A 17754-nucleotide genomic window follows, 5' to 3' on the forward strand; every position below is an offset into this window, starting at 1 on the left:
TGCTGTATCCCATGGCTACTGAATTACTGAATCTTCATTGACTATTTATGTCACATGCTCTCCTGATTTGCTATCGAAGTTTCTTCCTACACAGACTGGTGGTCTCTCATTACGACCAAGATTTACAGAGTACAGATTTCAGATTTTATAGAAGCCACTGTGCTTTCTAAAGATCCACCTTTTCTTCTAATCAACTGAAATAACACTTTTTGGCTATGACTCCTGGAGGGTTTGGTTTTTTGATTTTTTTTTTTTTTTTTGAGACTTGCAATGCATATTTCTCACTCAGATCTCTAAGGATGTTAATAAGATTTATCCCCATAGCCTGTCTCACTATTTGCCCCCCTTTAATTCTTTGAGATATAAGTACTTTTATGTTACAGGAAATGAGGACAACAGAAAGCTGCGGATCCCATGAATGTAAAAATTGTCTTGAAGGCATGAACAATTCAGCCCTAATTACAGCCAGCTGGAGTCTGCTCTCTTTGCAGTGATACTTAGATAATTAACCAAATACTGACTGATGCAAGATTTGAGTACGTCACTGCCACTCAGATATTCAAGGTTAATTTTTGTATCCATCACTGAAATGAAGCTTAAAGGATATTACCAGCTAAAGTCTGGAAAATCAGTGCCATACAGCCATACAGTTAGGGAAGGATTATTTTTCCTTCAATGAGTGTGGTACTATCTTTCTTTAGCTGCAGAAAAAATGTCTTTTCCATTAAAAAGCTCATAAATTTTGCTTAATTTAATACTAGTATATTCACTCTGTTTAAGCCCTAAACTTAAATACACTGAAGCCACAACACTGATTAATAAAACAAACCCCAATATGTTCTGATAGGCATTACTGTAGTAATAGAAGTTTATTTCTCACGGTATGCCATCTTTAAATTTGTGGATTTGTGTTTCTTCCTAAGTAAGCTTCGTACGGATGTTGAAACCAAACACATATACTCCGAAGCTATTGGGAAAGAGGCTGGCAGAGATAGCGCTCAAGAGGCCTGAAACGTTTGGAAGGCAAAACTGCTAATGCATCCTTTCTTCTGCTTGTAATGAAATACATTTTTAAATTGTTAGGTACCTGAACTGTATTGGCAGCAAAAAACAAATCTGACAGAGGAAGTCAGCACAAACAAGAGGAAGCTATCATCCCCAATTCTGTTTTCAGCAGTCCTTTCCCTGAAAATATGAATTTTTAGACAGATTCAATCTCTCTGGACTGGTTATACAGCTAGTTAGTGCTGCACTGATCAGGAGAAAACATGGTGGTAGCTCCTGCATCTTTTATATCTTTTATTACTAACTCAAGAAATCTACCACGAAAAATTGGAAATATTTTAACCTGGTAAAGATGTTCCTAAAAACAGCAATACACCCCAGAAATTTTTGGTGCAAGACACGGTGCAACACGAAATGTAACTAATCAATAATTGTTAGATCCTGGGTAGGGCTATAAAGAAGAAAAACTTCATGCAATTCAGTTGGACGCTTGCAGTGCTCTTAAAAAAATCTGGGTGGGGAGGCAAGAATCTAAAGAATCTGGGATAGGGATCCTTTTCATTTTGTGTTTTATTTGTCCTCACATCTCTTATCTAGCGTTGAAAAATAAACAATCCCAGTTATGTTTGCACACTGCCTAACATACTCCTTCAGTAGGAAAAGTCTGAATTTTGTTAAATATCTTTGGAATGCCACTGTAACGCAAATCACAAAGCGGCACCACAACAGTGCAAGTTAAACTGTAACCTGCAGTTTTTCCTCTGGAGAATACACAGAATTTTATTACCAGAAATGGAAAGTAACGGAATAAAAATAAATGCTTAGCAAAAAAAATAGATTAACTCAAATAAAGAATGATATGTAAGACATGGCTGAAAAAGAAAGCAAGCCAGGTATTTTTGGAATTATTATGAAGTCCATTAAAACTCCTACCTATTCATCCATGAAGCATTTTTGCTTAAAATATATATATGCTAATGTCCGTATTTAAGATAGTGATGATTGGGCTGAAGAAAATCCTGCTTTGTAAGAACAAAGGAAGAAAGACTATGCATCATCAGCAAGTGTTCCTGAAAGCATTTTCAGAGAGCTCTACTGAACAGAGTTAAGGAAATTGGTGTTGAAAAGGAAAAGTTGCATTCTGGATAAATTGCTAAGAATTGCTTTGAATCTGAGAAGCCTCCAATATTCCTATTGTTTGCTGTTAAAAGGTGAGATAAGAGATGTTGCTGAAGCAACTCAGTGCACGAGGTGGACGTCGTAGTGCAGAGGGGGAATGTGACAATGCCCAGACCCTGGGGACAGCGGCACTACCTGCGCTCAGCGAAACACCAGCAGCTTCCAGCATTTCAAGTACACGTGGAGGTGACGGCATGGAGGAAATGGCTGTGCTGGCAGGAGTGAAGACATCCTCCCTTAACAGTCTGCAGCGCTGCTCTCTTACCCCTGTTTCACAGGTATATTTTTAGACGTGTCTGCCTTCTGTTCTCTCATTCCCTCACTTTGCTCTTAGCATTAACAGACTGGCCAGAAGTATGATATTTACCTCATCGCCTATATGCCATTTCCTAATAGGGAGAGTATGGAGCTAATGTAACAACTCTGATTTACATGTTGTAGCAAAAAAAATAGCACCAATATTGTAGGCTATAGCTCTTGAGCATCCGGCCAGCACTTTAAAAAAATATCTTTTTATGGCAACTACATACGTAATCTTTTCCAACTCAATACGACAGTTATTTATACAAAATGATTCTTGCTTGCAGCAGGTTCAAGTATGTTGATTAACTTTTTCAACCCTAGAAGTTGATAATTTTATTAATTAGCAGAATGTGAGATGTGTTCAGGTTTTTTGTTGGTTTTTTAAATTTTTTTTTTTAAAGAATGGGAATGTGTTTCTTGCCAAGACCACATCACATAATAACAGGCTAGAGAAGAATGAAAGGACCCAGCATGAAAAATGCAATCTAATTATCACCAACTGAACAGCCGGTAAACGAAATGACAAAGTAAAATACATGAGTTTCACATGATGGAAATTAAGGGAGGATGAATTTGTTATGAATATTGAACAAATGAAAATTGGGGACCTTGCCATAAGCAAGGCCTCTCATCCCCCCCGTCACTGAAGAGGCACCGCTCCCACCGCGAGCAATCCCCTATCCCAACACAAAGAGAGCTAGAAGATCCCATACCCAGCAGCAGAGTTGTTTTGATGTAAAATACAGGAGCCTGCTCAAAATGAAGAGCAGCACTGCTTTGGAGCTTTACAAACTTATGAGATGTTTTTTCCATTTTGCCTGTCCTGCTTATTTGAAGTTTCCAGGGACAGCCATCACACCAGCATGAATTTAACAAACACGAGCAGCAGTCTCCTTTTATCAGATGAACTGACAAGGATGAGATTTTTAACATACCTGTGGTGGGACAGATTTAATAGACAAGTGAAAATGGAGACTAATGCAAGCTAGTGAAAAATCAGAATTGCCCTTTGGAAAGAATTGCATATAGGGACATTTAATATATATTTTTATGTTGCTGTTGCTTACTCTGTCAGTGTTTCCATTTTGAATCATCACCTTCAGACACTTAAACCTCAACTGAGAAAGCCTGGTTGGACCTGAAAAATCAGCCAGTCAGATCTCAGGGGAAGAACAAAGTCTTTGCTTAACCCCCTCAACCCAAACACGTCCTGAATTTAATGTCTTTAGCCACTTTTAAAATAGAGCTAAAAAACATGGGTTTTAAATCTTTCTTTTGTTCACTAGTTCAAATGTTACCTTATCTCTTTCCTGGTTTAGTGATAGAATTCTGCAATTCCTACAACGGGGAAGGCAGCTGGCCTGTTCTGGACCAGAAGCACACAGAACACAGTGCCTGTACTCCCAATGCTTCTTCAAATGGTACATACGAAGTAATTGATACAGCAGTGGGAGTCTGGCAAACTGTTCAGGAACAAAAGAAATCCACTACAGAAATGTAAAATCATTACAGGAATATTTTTATGATTATTATATTAAAAATACATTTAAGCAATAGCCCCTCCCTGTCTTCTCCAGGTACCTCGCTTTATCTACAGTATACTACGGTATACATCAATCACAGCAGACTCTGCTTCAGTGCCAGTGTTTTATGTTCCTTCCCCGCTCTATGTGCCAAGCCAGAGAGAAGAAACAAAGGCTGGTGTTGTTCCTGGAAAAAATGGGTTCTGCAGGAATTAGTGGGCAGTTGCCTTTCATGCACACATAGGCCTGCATTCTATATGAAGAGTTAACCTATGCAAACACATTCGTAGTATAGTTTCTTTTCAATGGCAAGTGTCCCGACAGAAATGTGTGTGGGTACTGCATGTGGGAGAGGAGATTGATAATAGTTTCAGAAGAATTGCTCCCGCTGGTAAATCACTGTGTGGCTGGAGAATGAGGCAGGCTGGTGACCAGAGGTGTGTTCGGCCGCCTACAGCCTTCCATTGTTATTGAGAAGGTGGTGACTTCCTCACCATTGAATCTTTCCCCTTATTTTGCTCTTCCTTCCTGATGATAAATGCACTTTTTATTATCTAACCAATTCAACATTACTTTTAGAAATTTTATCACTCATTTAGATTTCACTTGGTGAGTCAAGCGGAAAAAATGTGTTCTCAAGCTGAGAGAAAACCCTCCCATTTGCAATCCCTGAGCCAAGAGCACCTCCCATGCAACATCCTCCAGCTGTTCTCAGAGACAGAAAGAATCTGTTCACGTGGCATCCTCAACCAGTTCCCACCTAGGCCAGGCCAAAGCATCCCCAGCAGGAAGGAGATCTGCCCAAACCAGCAACCCCTGGCTCTTCCCAGGCCTTCCCAGCACTTCCTCAGACTACACAAACCTCTCCATGTTCAGCCCCATTAAGATCTTCCTGTGCCAGCAGAGAAATCTATCACATAGCATTGCTATTCCTGTTCCAGGGCCACTGATTGTCACTTTTATTGGCTAAATAATAGTAATTTGAATGCAGCAACAATCATGGGAACCTATTTCCTCAGCTGAAGCTGTTATCCCAGGTAGATTTACAGTTAGTGCTGTTTTGACAAAGGCTGGATGCATAAAAAAGAAGTTGCTCTGCCAGACAGCAATGTACAAGGTAACAAACAAAACATCACCTTTCAGTTTTCTGAGGATTTTTCCTCTAAAATGATGACGGTTGTAAATTATTTGTATCTTCTAACCGGCTGAATAAAGACATGCCAAGGTAATAACAGTGACATTAATGCTGAACATTTTCTAAAATCCTGCCTTTAAACCTCACAGAAATTAGGATAGAATTATCCTAGGGCACTAACAGTTCTCCCATTAAAGTTTTAACACAGATACATGGGTGGAATAAATACCGTACTTGGACTGGAAAAGGGAGAACAGCCATACTTCTAAGGTTCAGAAACGCAGTACTAATTTTTCTAACAAAAGTTACATAAAAATACTGCCAGACCTGTTCCCTCTCCCTCTCAAAAGCAGAGGGTAGTATAAGAAGGAACATTTATAAATGTCTGAAAATCTGGATTCTTAGCATTTTTGAAATTGTAGCAAACAAAAACACAACAGATTTTTATTCATGCCAAATGGCAGACACATGGAGATATGTCACTTTTGATATATGCAGTTACATTACTGTTTTCCACCAATATAACCAAACTAAGGAAAATTCTATCGTACACAGGTTCAGCGAGGCTTTGAGAAGTGCATGAAGACCTTCTTTTACCCTCTTCTTTCAAAACAGATCGAATCATCATCTTGGACTGTTAAAGGTGTGGTAATTCCCCCCCTTTCCTTCTTAAACCTTCTGGTTTTAGTGATTGGTTACACTTCAGCCACTTTTACAACTTTTACAAGGGGACAGAGCTTACAATGGGGTAGCTTGGAGAAGCTATTGGCTTTGCAGGGGGGCTGGACTAGATGACTTCTGATTCAAACTATTCTATGATTCTACTCCCACTTTAAAACGTAGCACATTTTTGTATTCCTGACTAGTACATTGACCCAGTGAAGACATAGTATGAGTCTTAAGTATAAGACAAAAAAAATATTTTAGATGTTTCATTCCTGATTATGAATGGATGAAGGGCAGAGAACAGGATAAACAAGTCAGAACAGCAAAGAAAAGAAGGAAAAAAGAGATTTTTGAGGAAATGTTGATTGTTAGCAAAAATGAGCAACCTTCATGGTGTACTATACAAGTTTATCTTTTGTGTGTTTCAGAAGTCAACAAATTACTTACCATGTAACTAAAACCAGGTACAGAGATGCTTCTACAACTTGTTCGGAATTGCAGTTTTGCTAGGTGTTTGGTAGGAAGTGAGTTATTAACAGAGTAATAGCAAAATCTAATTTTGTTTTTCAATGCTGAAGAGATGGGATGAACCCTCAGGAAGAAAGTTCAACTACCAAGTAAACCATCAGATGCTAAAATTCCAACTTCTTGCTGATAAATAAAACACACAAAATGACAGATTCATCCAATGTTTGGCTCTTCTAAGATACTCTGTTTAAACTCTGGTAGGAGTAAAATAATATCCTCTATAATCCATAGAAGTTATCTTATGATACTGAATTAGGGAAATAAAAAGATGTCAGAAAAATTAGTTACCGCTTAAGTTTGAGCCATTTCATCCATTCTAACACCAATGGTTGGCTTTGCAAAACCGTCTGCAGCTACTGGCAATAAATCCCACTGAAAATTTCAAAGCTTCCTACTTCTCCACACAAATTTGCTTCACTCCCATCTCTTCATGGCTACCGGTCAGGACAGCAACATTTTCTGTAAAAGATAAACAATTATGTTATTTCAGACAAACTTCAAACGTGATTTATTGTTAATTTTCCTTCTTTAGTCATCTCCTGATCTCATAAATGCTACAGAGAGACACCTGAATTCTTTTCAGAATTCTGGCTGTACAGCTGCCACACCAGACCCTTTTCCTCTCCGCCTTAGCATTCAAATTTGTTTTCTGACCACCCGTCTCTGCTGCAGTCTCCTTTTAATTTTATCCACTCTATAGCCAACCTATAGCATGGGTTAGAGCGCACGCACTGAAGAATGGTCTATAGAAGCCAGCTGGTATAATTTATGACTTTTCCTAATAAAAATAGCAGGCAATCTTAGCAATTTTCTTATTTTTAATTACAATTTCCAAACAAAATATAAAGAATGAGCTAGGGGGGAAAAAAAAAAAAAAAGAAAACCAACTACATTTATTACATCTTTTAACAGAACAAAAGCACACTGGTTTATGTTACTTATGTTTGTGTATAGGCAGTTCATGGTGGCTAGACCTTCATTCCAGTAAGTTACTCAAATAAATAACCTTCATCTTAATCCAGCATAACTGAAGTCAGAGACATTTATAGGCATGTTCATCTCTTCATAGAGCAGCAGAGAGGTATTTGTGTGTTTCTGACACTGTCCAGGCTGTGCCTCTATAACGTTCCCAGAGGGCTTTTAAGTTACTCCAGGAGACAGCACTGTTTCATTCTTTTGGGGTTTTGTTTGTGGGTTGGTTTTTTTTTCTCTCCTTCTCCCTGCCCACCCTCCCACTATTCTGCTTCCTTGACTTCAAGTACAAACACATTTGTGGATGACAAAGTTGGTGGAAAGAAAGTAAACACAAATGCCCAAAGAAATTATTTGTATTACGAAAGCCACAGATAACATGGAGCAAAGCGCTTTATAACTTCTGTGGAAAGAAATGACAGTCTGGTGAGCACACACAGACCACACAATAGCAAGACAGCTCTCATGAGTGTGACAAGCAAAACCATCAACTGCTGAGTGGCATAAGCAAAATGCCTTGACAACAGTTATCACAACAAAACATTTTTTTAGGGCATTTGAAAGGAAGATACTGAAATAGCTTTGCAGATGAGCAACAAAAGGTGAGATGAGTAAGAGCCGTCATAACAGGAAACACGCATTATGTGCTTAAAAATGTAATTAATAAGAAGGGTGAATACCCTCCTAATGAAGACAGATAAAGGAATAGCCACTAATTTAGTCTGAAACTTCAACTTGTGGCTCATCGTCTAAATGGAGATATTAAAGACAAGTCAAGACCTTACTCTGGATGGAGAAGATTTAATGCTCTCCTCCCAACCTGTCTGACAGTTACCAACCAATTTGCTTTTGCAGATGGGATTAGCCAGAAATATGGCATAGGGGAAGAACAGAGCCCTGCAAAGCCTCCAGAAAGGGTGGTGAGAGAATACCACAGTCCTCAGTTGTATTGAGAACCTCACTCAGCAGCAAAATTTTTTTGTGTATTATAGAGTTCTATGAATTCAGAAAAAACAGCCCTGAAGAATGCTGCTTCTGTAAATGTAGATAAACTGTGATACTATAATAAAATACCAATATTTACATCCATTTTCTAGCACCAGTTGCATGTGGGCATTTTTACTTCTATCCTAAAATTCTGCAGTCTTTGTAGAGCACTTAGGTGAAGGGGTTTGCTTGCCATTTGCCTTTCCACCCACAACTCTGGCACAGCTGGAGATGGCCGAGATTCACTACCACAGATTTATACAAATCAGGTGTTCCTGGGGCTCCTGAAGAACATTTAGGTGCTTTTTAGAGCTGCTGTTACATTATATTTTATAGGTGCCACAGAAAACATTTTGTCTCCAACATAGGTATATTGCATATTAAAAGGCAGCTAAGTCAACAAGTGGTATGGAGGTCATATATAAAGTTGCTATTGTACTCACAAACAGCACATTTACTTAGAAAATGGAATTTACTACTCCAAAAGAAAAGGATCAAACCCTGGCGCAAACCCTGACAACTCTATGTTTACTTACGTTTCAGTGCTCAGTACTATAGATTAATTTACATCATTTTAAGTTAACTGATAAAGATGACATGAAATCCTTCCTTTTAGCTGCTGCTCTATATTTATTAGACAATTACTATGGATGGAGTAAACGAAGATATAGATAAATCCCTCTCCATTTTTCTCCTTGGCTTTCCACAGAGGCTGCAGGCAGTAGAAACTCGGTATGAAAAGAGCTGCCATGTGACTCAGTCCTATCCAAGCTGTCCTCACAAAACAAAGAGCGAGGAATGCTAAACAAATGAATCACAAGCCATTTCTGCAAAACATCCCCTACTTTCTAGCAACCGCCAAGGCTGCGAGCTATCTGTCCTGTCAATCTGAGTGACAGCCCAGGAATAAAAGGCCACCTAATTACGAGATTAGTACCAGGAAGTCTACATTTCAAAAACCACCATACAAGTTATGATTGCTGACTGTGTAAGGAGGCAAAAACTGAAGCAAATCCACAAGGAAACAAAGCCATTTGAGAAATATTTTTCCAATTAATGTTGACTGCAAGGGAACTCTTCATGGGCTGTGAATGACTGGTGATACTTTTGTGCTCTGTACGTTGCCTGATTTTTATCATAAGAGTTACTCTTTGCTTTCAGATTCTGTCAGATTTGCCAAGCTAGGACGACTCTGGCAACACCTATGCTATTTAATGTATCTGCATGTTGATATCTTGGACAAAAACCCCAGTAAAAATACATAATTGTAAATATGCATGTTAGGTTATCCTTTTTGCATGATACAGTAGAGAGGAGAAACAGATTATTTCCAAAATGACTGCATCCGTAAAGCATAACACTATATCACAGGGTCAATATCAACAACCACAGCATTTCATTAAATCCTGGGATTTCCTTCAATGACATTTCACAGGCCTCCTGCCCACAATGGATGCATGACGGCTTTGCCAAAGAGGCTGCGAGAATCGCCTGGCACAGAAAATACTGATCTGAAGACAAAAATCTCCAGAGCTGCCTCTGAAGTGCGAGGGGATATTGCTGTTAGTTATTACTGTACACGTAGATAGGCTGCTCGGGTGATGGCTTTTTAAAGTGGCATTACCTGACCATTGATCAGGTTAATAAAAGAGGGACGCATTCTGTTTTTGGAGAGTAATAACTTCTTCACTTCAAAATTGTCTCCTTGAGTGAAGAAATGCTGGAGACAGACCACATCCACTCAAAGGACACAGAGAAAGGGAATGAATCAGTACAGGAAACATGCCTTCTTTTCCAGATATATTTACGTTTTTAATATAAATCCATAGATGTACAGAGGAGACTCAGAAAAAGGGAGTTTAAAAGTAAAAACTTTTTTTACTTTTAAAAATATTAAGTATAGCATGAATATACTGTTTAAAATAGAACTGATTCATGGAGAGAAAGGAAGTACTTAATGACTCGCTCATGCTTAAGGACTCTTAAAAACAAGTATCTGTTAGTCATGCATTTGGAGGATTTGCTACTCCTGAATTACTGATTTGAAAAGCTTTTGACACCGCAAGATGAAGACACATCCCAAAGGGCTACAGTGTAGGTTGAAAGTCTGTGTGCTCTCAGAACACTATTCCTTTCATTGAAGAAAGTAAAGATCAGCAAGAGGAGGAAAAAAGTAAAGGCATTAATTGCGTTGGTTCTGGAAATGAAGTGACAAGGTTCTCTGCCCAGAAGAACCACCAGCTAGCTTTCTTGTAGCTGATCATCCAGGCACAGGTTAAAACCGAACTCTGAATATACATCTACCCACCATTCTGTGACCACATCCAGCTGACCCCTAAACGGAACAGAAAATCCAACATCTTATAGCTGTTTCTAGAACACAAACCTGCTAACCGCACCTGGGCATCATCTTGGGTATGTGCATTGGGAACATATTTTCTTTTACCAAATAAAATACCTTGCCATGAGCTACCGAAATTAAAAAACAAGCTCAGGATATTAAACATGGCATGTCTGAATTGAAATGGTTAAAACCCAAAACCAACTACCCTTATCCTCCCACCAAAAAACCCCGGTCATGTCAAGAAGAACTAGTGATTGAATTCTGAGACCACTAGAGACTATCTAGCCGGTCAGCTGCATCTTCCCTCGTGCAATCTTTCTTCATTAATTTTTGGCCTAATATTACAGACCTACTATAATTTAATAAGATGAGAAAGTTTGCAGACAGAAGTCAGAAGGTACTACTAGTCATCCATCCTTATGAATGAATCATGTACTACAAACTTCCTATAGATTAAAGAAACACATGGTTTATTAAAGCTTGGAGGAGAGTTTCAAGCTTAGCCAAAAGAAACTTTTTTCTCCAGTGAAACCCCACCTGGAGTACTGCGTGCAGCTCTGGAGTCCTCAGCACAAGAAGGACATGGACCTGTTGGAATGGGTCCAGCAGAGGGCCACGAAGATGATCAGAGGGCTGGAGCACCTCTGCTGTGAGGACAGGCTGAGAGAGTTGGGGTTGTTCAGCCTGGAGAAGAGAAGGCTCTGGGGAGACCTTATAGCGGCCTTCCAGTACCTAAAGGCAGCCTACAGGAAAGATGAGGAGGGAGTGTAATGATAGGACAAGAGGTAACGGTTTTAAACAGAAAGAGGGGAGATTTAGATTAGGTATCAGGAAGAAATTCTTCACTGTGAGGGTGGTGAGCCCCTGGCCCAGGTTGCCTAGAGAAGCTGTGGCTGCCCCATCCCTGGAGGTGTTCAAGGCCAGGCTGGATGGGGCTTTGAGCAGCCTGGTCTGGTGGGAGGTGTCCCTGCCCAGGGCAGGGGGTTTGGAACTGGATGATCTTTAAGGTCCCTTCTAACCTGAACCATTCTATGATTCTATGAATTCACACAGAGCTGTACAGTCCTGTGTGGGTGGCTCTGGGATAGAAGACAGCAACAGGAACAGCACCTGTCAATAAAGCAACAGAAGTCTACGGCATCATTTTTATGGTTCTTTGCTGTAACAACAAGCAAAATTTCCTATCTCAACAGCTACTGACAATTTAGGCTTCTACTGGTATTTCACTTTCACAAAAATCTTATGAATATCTGAATGTGGCTTTCTAGAGGAGGACTCCTGGCACAGCAATACAAGCCTCAGGTGGCAACATGGACATAGGGATAGAGGAAGAAGGAAAAATCATCAACAGGAAAAATTGAAAGCAACAGTAAAAACCCCACACAACCCCAAACCCTCAAATGGTTGTTTATGCAACTTACTTTCACAAATGAAACCCAAAACTTGCACTGGGATTACGATTTGAATTTCAATCCACGCCCCCACCCACCACCACACTCCTTTGCTGTTTGCCGAGTTGTATTAGAACCATCTGTGAGATCCTCCCCTTCCAGTTTCTTATGTCTGTTAATCTGGCAGCTGCACTTTATCATCTATTTAAAAATCTTTGTTTCAAAGTTGTTGAGACAGAAGGTCTTTGACAGGCTAAAAATTATCTCTAAAATCAACAAAGAAACCACATCATATACTGTGCTTTACAGATTAAAGGGGAAGAATGGAAGTTGGGGAAAAAAAAAAAAAATATATATATATATTTAATGGGAAAATAAATGAAAGTTTTAGGGATCAAGAAAATTTTTACCAATGCAATTTACCTGACCAAAGCCGCAATTTATCTGACAATAGCCACAATTTACCAAAGTACTGCAAGTTGCCATTGCAGAACAGTTTCAAGATCATCATTATCACAGATTGACAGATTGACAGAAGCAAAAGAAATGCAGAGAAGTATTTCCTTACAGCATCTCGTTGGCAATGATAAGCAAGGGGAGTGCTAAGAGAAGGAGGAATGCTGATGAAGTATAGTCACAGAGTTTCAGTGATTTTCCTTATACATGATACAATTATTACAAGTTTTTGAATACGAGTGTCATGGACTTTAGACTTTCTTTTTATTAAAAGTACCTCAGAATCTAGTTTTGGCTGCAATACCCTGTACTCACCTCACCAAAAATCCTGAACATTGTGTGTGTTTGTATACACATGTCTACACATGTGAAATTGCATCTTGCTGCTACACCTTTTAAAAGTGGGTTAAGACAGCAGGATTGTCTGTATCAGTCATCCCAGGCAAGATCCATTCATCAGCAAGGAGAAAAAAAAAAAAAAAAAAAAAAAGTACAATATGCCTTGCAATCCTCTCCTTAAGCAGCAGCACACACAGGCTAATAAAGCTTCTTAAGCTTCAATCTCTCTCTATAACCCTCCTAAAACATATTTGTTCATTTATATGTACAGATATACATACTACCACCATGCAATTCATCATGATGGGATAACCTCTGCCTGTAGCATATGGTAGGGCACATCACTGATGAAAAATGGCAAAAATCCTCGTGGCCTTCATTTGTTCTGCTATTTTTCTCCTCCAAAGTGTTTCCGCAGAAGTATTTGCCTACTTGCACAAGAATGGTACAACCTTTATTTTTGGAGGATTAACAGAGAAAGACTTTTCTTCCAGGTTTCTCCAAATTATCTCATAAAACATTTTTTCATTAAAGAAAATGCACATCAAGTATGAACATAAAATACTTATGTTTTTAATATTTGAGGAACACTACTTCTACTTTTTTCGTTTCTAATATTACGCATATTTTCTTTCTTTCCCCTCTGAAAATAAATGCTTTGCTCTTCACATGTTGTTGCTATTTAAAAGGTAACAAACAAACATAGACAACATTAAACTGGTGTCAAATAACGATTATATGTGTGTAAATTTGAGGAATCTGAGAAATTAAATGGACTTTTTAAAGTTTCCCCAGTTACCCTCAATACTGGGAATTACTTTCTTCACGTATGTAAAAAAACTGCATTGCATTTAACTCTATAAATCACATCTGAGACGTGTGCCTTGTCATCATCTCTCACGACCTTTCTGATTCTGTTTTATACAACTTAAAGCCCATGTCTTCCCTGACCTAATTCTTAATTCCTTGTTTAATAAACAAGATCATTTGAAGCTTCTCAATTACTCAGACTTTGACGAGACTTCTACAGCTTCATACACCGGCATTTGCCGTTTTCTTCCCACCCTTTCCTTTCAATCATAATAGAAACTTTTTAAATTTTAAATAAATTTATTAAGCAGTATTTCAAAATTGTCACGAACAAACTGGCTTATCTTCTCCCTTGAACTTCACCATAAAATAGCAGACAAATTAAAGATATTTTACTTGCACAGGCTCTACAAAAAAGATGCAAATGTAATAATTTGAGTTGACGGATCATGCAAGGCAGACTTTAAAGCTGGTTTCAGAAGCACTAGAAACAGTACTGTCATAATCTAACTTTATAAACGTTATATGCAAATAAAAAATTAAAAATCAAGTAGTCCGGAAGAGATTGACATTAAAAGAAAATCCATATATAATTTCAAATAATAGTATAAAAAAGTAGATCTGCTCTTGAAAAGTGTTCTGGAATCTCTCAGGAGAATTAATGAAATAACCAGAGTGTGTGTGTGTGTGATCAACTAGGAGGAGAGATTTTTATTAAAATACTTAACATTACTTTTGTTAGCCCATAATTCACTGGCTTATTATCAATTCTGCTAAAAATAAGATCCCGTGTGAAAGTACAGCTTTGGTTTTGTTCAAAGTTCTGAGAGAACAAACTTAAAATTCCTTTTCTTTTTCCCCCCCAAAATATAATTTGAATGAAAAAATCTCTTACAAACCCTCTTTTCAGATCACCTTCGATCTTTACAGAATATGTGCATTTATATAAGCTAGAAACAACAACAAAACCAGCAATTTAAAAAAAAACCCACCTCTACATATACCCCTCTTTCAAGGTATCGTGAATATATTTAGCCAAAATTGCAAACAAAAGAATGCTTGGGACCGTAAAAATAAAATTACAGCCTGCTGCAAATGCCATTTTTCTTGCTCTTGAATACATAACATTGATTCCCTGGTTTCAATTCAACAAAGAAAGATGTGAAATGGCACCTTATTTCTTGATATAACTCCAGGGCTGCATCTCAAACAAGTCTGCCATCAACAGACTCCGGCTCTCGGCTTCAAAAACCCTCCCCACAGGACCAACCGCTCTGGTATGTACAGCAAAGGTTACTAGAAAATCTTATTGAACTGTGATATGAAAAGAAACTGGCAGACTGAATCCGTGCGTGGCATTCTCCGTGTGAAATCTGTTCATAGAAAATGCTGCAAAATGGATTTCCTGAGAGAAGAGGATGAGAGTCTGGTTTAAGGCTGCTGAATAGGTTAATACATTTTACAAAGCAAAAGGACAGGCCCCAACACCAGTGGACTTGGAAGAACTTTTGTAGAGCTCCAATTTGAGTACCACAATAAACAGTCTGAATGGTAACACCTCCTTCTTGGGCATATTGCTTCCAAAAGGACAGCAAGTTAATGCAGCGTTCTGCAAGCTATTTCACCTGTAGGGGCTGACTGTCAGTTATGCCGTACGCATACGTACTGTTAATTCATTACGCAGTTTGTTCTTTCCTTACACTTAGATAGAGAATCCATCTCTGTTGATCCTGTGTGTCCCTTGAACCAAATCGAATACGTCACCAGCATTTAGGGAAGTGAAGTCATATGGCAGGAAGCTGGTATATATTATGACTGACCCTTAGCACAGACTTTATCAGAGCATTCACTAGTTAATTACAAAATTCCTGTAAAAATTCTGGTGGATGGCAATTAAAAAAAAAAAAAAAAATTAACAATTCATTTGGTGGGAAAAACTGAAGAGCAAAAAAAAAATAAAAAATTTCAGATTGACATTGTGTTGCAAATAGTGTACAATTTGTTGTTAAACCAGAAACCAGAAAGTAAAAAACAAAAAAAAAAAAAAAAAAAAAAGCCATTCCGAATGATGTGTGTTCAGGAATGACCTCTGACAGAATGGAATCTTGATTTTTCAACCCTGCCATTTCCCTGCCTTGTCAAACACCCAGCTTCCTGATTCACTGACACTGAAACTACCCTTCTCCGAGGGGGAGGCGGGGGTTGCCACAGAAGTATTTAGCCCAGAAAACTAAGTCAGCTTTAGCACAAAACATGGCTTGAACCCAGCACGCCCCAGGACAGAGAGCTTGTGGCTGGAAGCGGAGTGCAAACAGCACCCGGACAAAGCCGGAACGTTCCAGAGATGTGTTGCACCGAGCTCTTCCCACAGCTGTGGCCAGGCAAAGAAAACTTAATTCAGCAGGAAGCTACGGAGAAATGCTTTAACTGATTTTTTCTAATCACTAACGTCAGGCATGCAATCTTTACTTTAATGTTAAGCCACATACACAGGACATTAGTCAAAATTCCTTTTCTTTTTAATAGTTTTACCAGCTTTGACATTTTATAACACTATTATTTTAAGTTTGGTATGGGCAAGAATTCACTGGTTTTTAGGAAAATTATTTTCAAAAGATTATGCTAAAATATCTTCCGTGTATTGCTATAATTTGTGAAAGTTTTACTTAAAAGCAGGTATTAAGATAAATGAAATTGATCAAAAAATGGAGTACTTCCAAGAACTTAAATGATGGTTAAATTAAGGTCGTGACAAGAGCCAATCCACACATTCTCAATGAAGTACCATCTGACCTTCCAATGAGAAAGGCATTAATATAATATGTAAATCTAAAGCAAGAAGCTCCAGCAGAAAGCAAATTGAATTGGTCAGAATAGCCAGAAGACAAAGGAATGCAACAGTTACTCCTGGCACTGAATTAGTGAAATAATGTCAGAAAATGAACATCAGCTCAGTTAAAATGACGAGAACTGTAGGGTCAGTCAACAGTATAGGCAGATCTTGAAGACAGGTTAAAATTTACAGTGCTCTGAATATAAAAATCTAATTGAACACTGACAAATTTAACAAAACTGGTAGCATTTGTTGAAAAGCCACCTTGAGGCAAAACAGCACTCAGAGTGAGAGTAACACCCCGCAGCAAAGGTCTGAGGGTATTAGAAAGAGGCTTTGCGATTTCTCACTATGGTATTTCTCTCCCCTCAAGTATTTTAAGGTACTTTTTCTTGTTCTGACTGCAGTTAAAAATACTGATAGAAATAATGCTGAGAAATAAAGCACTTAGTATTTCTGAAAGAATATGTTCAAATACATACTAGGTATTTAAATGACACAAAATTCAGCAAGTCTTTGATGGTTCAAGTTTTTCCCCCAAAGTTACCTTAAAATTCTTTTATGTGTGACCTGCAGCGTCCTGTCTCCCTTTCTTCAGGGAGAAGAAAGTTGTGTGCTAAGTTGTGTGTGCAACATAACGTTGTGCTGTTTAACAACAGCTGTTCGACCACTTCTCCACAGCATACGAATCGGACACACCAGGGAGATTTTGGACCATAATCTGAAGCATCTCCATCTTTCAGAACACTGAAGAAAAGGGAGATAATTTCTTTAAACTCTTACTAGAGAGAGGCTGGGCACTGAGTGGTTTTGGCAGCTGGGCAGACAGAGCTGTATAAACCAGCTGCAGGTTGGCAACAACTGGTGCTGTGCAATACGGAACCAGGCAAGGACAGCGGGCAATAGGCAGTGACTATCACTCTAATTCTGGCTTGGGATCACACTAATAATACAGCTTGGCTGCAGCATCACTTCAGGCTTTGATATAGGATGGAGCATTTTCTCAAAATAAAAAAAAAAAAAAAAAATATTGAAAGGATGATACTGACGTTAGCATCAAGCTTAACACAGGAGTTATACACTTGTGTTGATAGAGGAACTCCTATGAAAAGGGAGAACCTGAGGAGCTTCAATTCTAAACTCTCTTGCCAGACAAAAATGTTTATTTGAAACCTTCAGTTAAAGAAAAACAAGAAAGTTAAAATAGGATATTAAAGTACTATGAAAACAGTAATGACAAAGGAGTCACTAGATAACATGGAGAGCTGACAACCCACGCCTGA

At 38.5% G+C, this 17754-nt stretch overlaps 1 protein-coding gene and 1 long non-coding RNA gene across 12 annotated transcripts in view; one reads left to right on the forward strand and one right to left on the reverse strand.

Annotated features, from left to right (window-relative positions):
• PEAK1 (pseudopodium enriched atypical kinase 1) overlaps positions 1-17754 on the reverse strand; it is a 121037-nt gene that overhangs the window by 60120 nt on the left and 43163 nt on the right. For 7 of the 10 annotated variants that reach the window (XM_054213497.1, XM_054213507.1, XM_054213496.1 and 4 more), the window contains one exon: positions 6628-6798. The exons of 1 other annotated variant lie outside the window; for it this stretch is intronic. The gene's annotated coding sequence lies outside the window, so the exon portion shown is untranslated. Of the gene's footprint in view, positions 1-1087; positions 2136-6258; positions 6578-6627; positions 6799-17754 lie in introns of those variants that run through there. 2 more of the 10 variants (XM_054213506.1, XM_054213502.1) reach the window with 2 other exon arrangements.
• On the forward strand, positions 2053-9118 carry LOC128914492 (uncharacterized). Of its 2 annotated transcripts, XR_008468322.1 has the most exons (4): positions 2053-2462; positions 3807-3908; positions 5701-5788; positions 9008-9118. It is a non-coding gene; the product is annotated as an uncharacterized LOC128914492 (long non-coding RNA). The 2 variants fall into 2 exon arrangements; XR_008468321.1 differs by lacking the exon at positions 9008-9118 and having other exon boundaries at positions 5701-5868.

Source organism: Rissa tridactyla, chromosome 9 (assembly GCF_028500815.1).
Source record: "Rissa tridactyla isolate bRisTri1 chromosome 9, bRisTri1.patW.cur.20221130, whole genome shotgun sequence".
In the NCBI taxonomy this organism is placed as follows: Eukaryota; Metazoa; Chordata; class Aves; order Charadriiformes; family Laridae; genus Rissa; species Rissa tridactyla.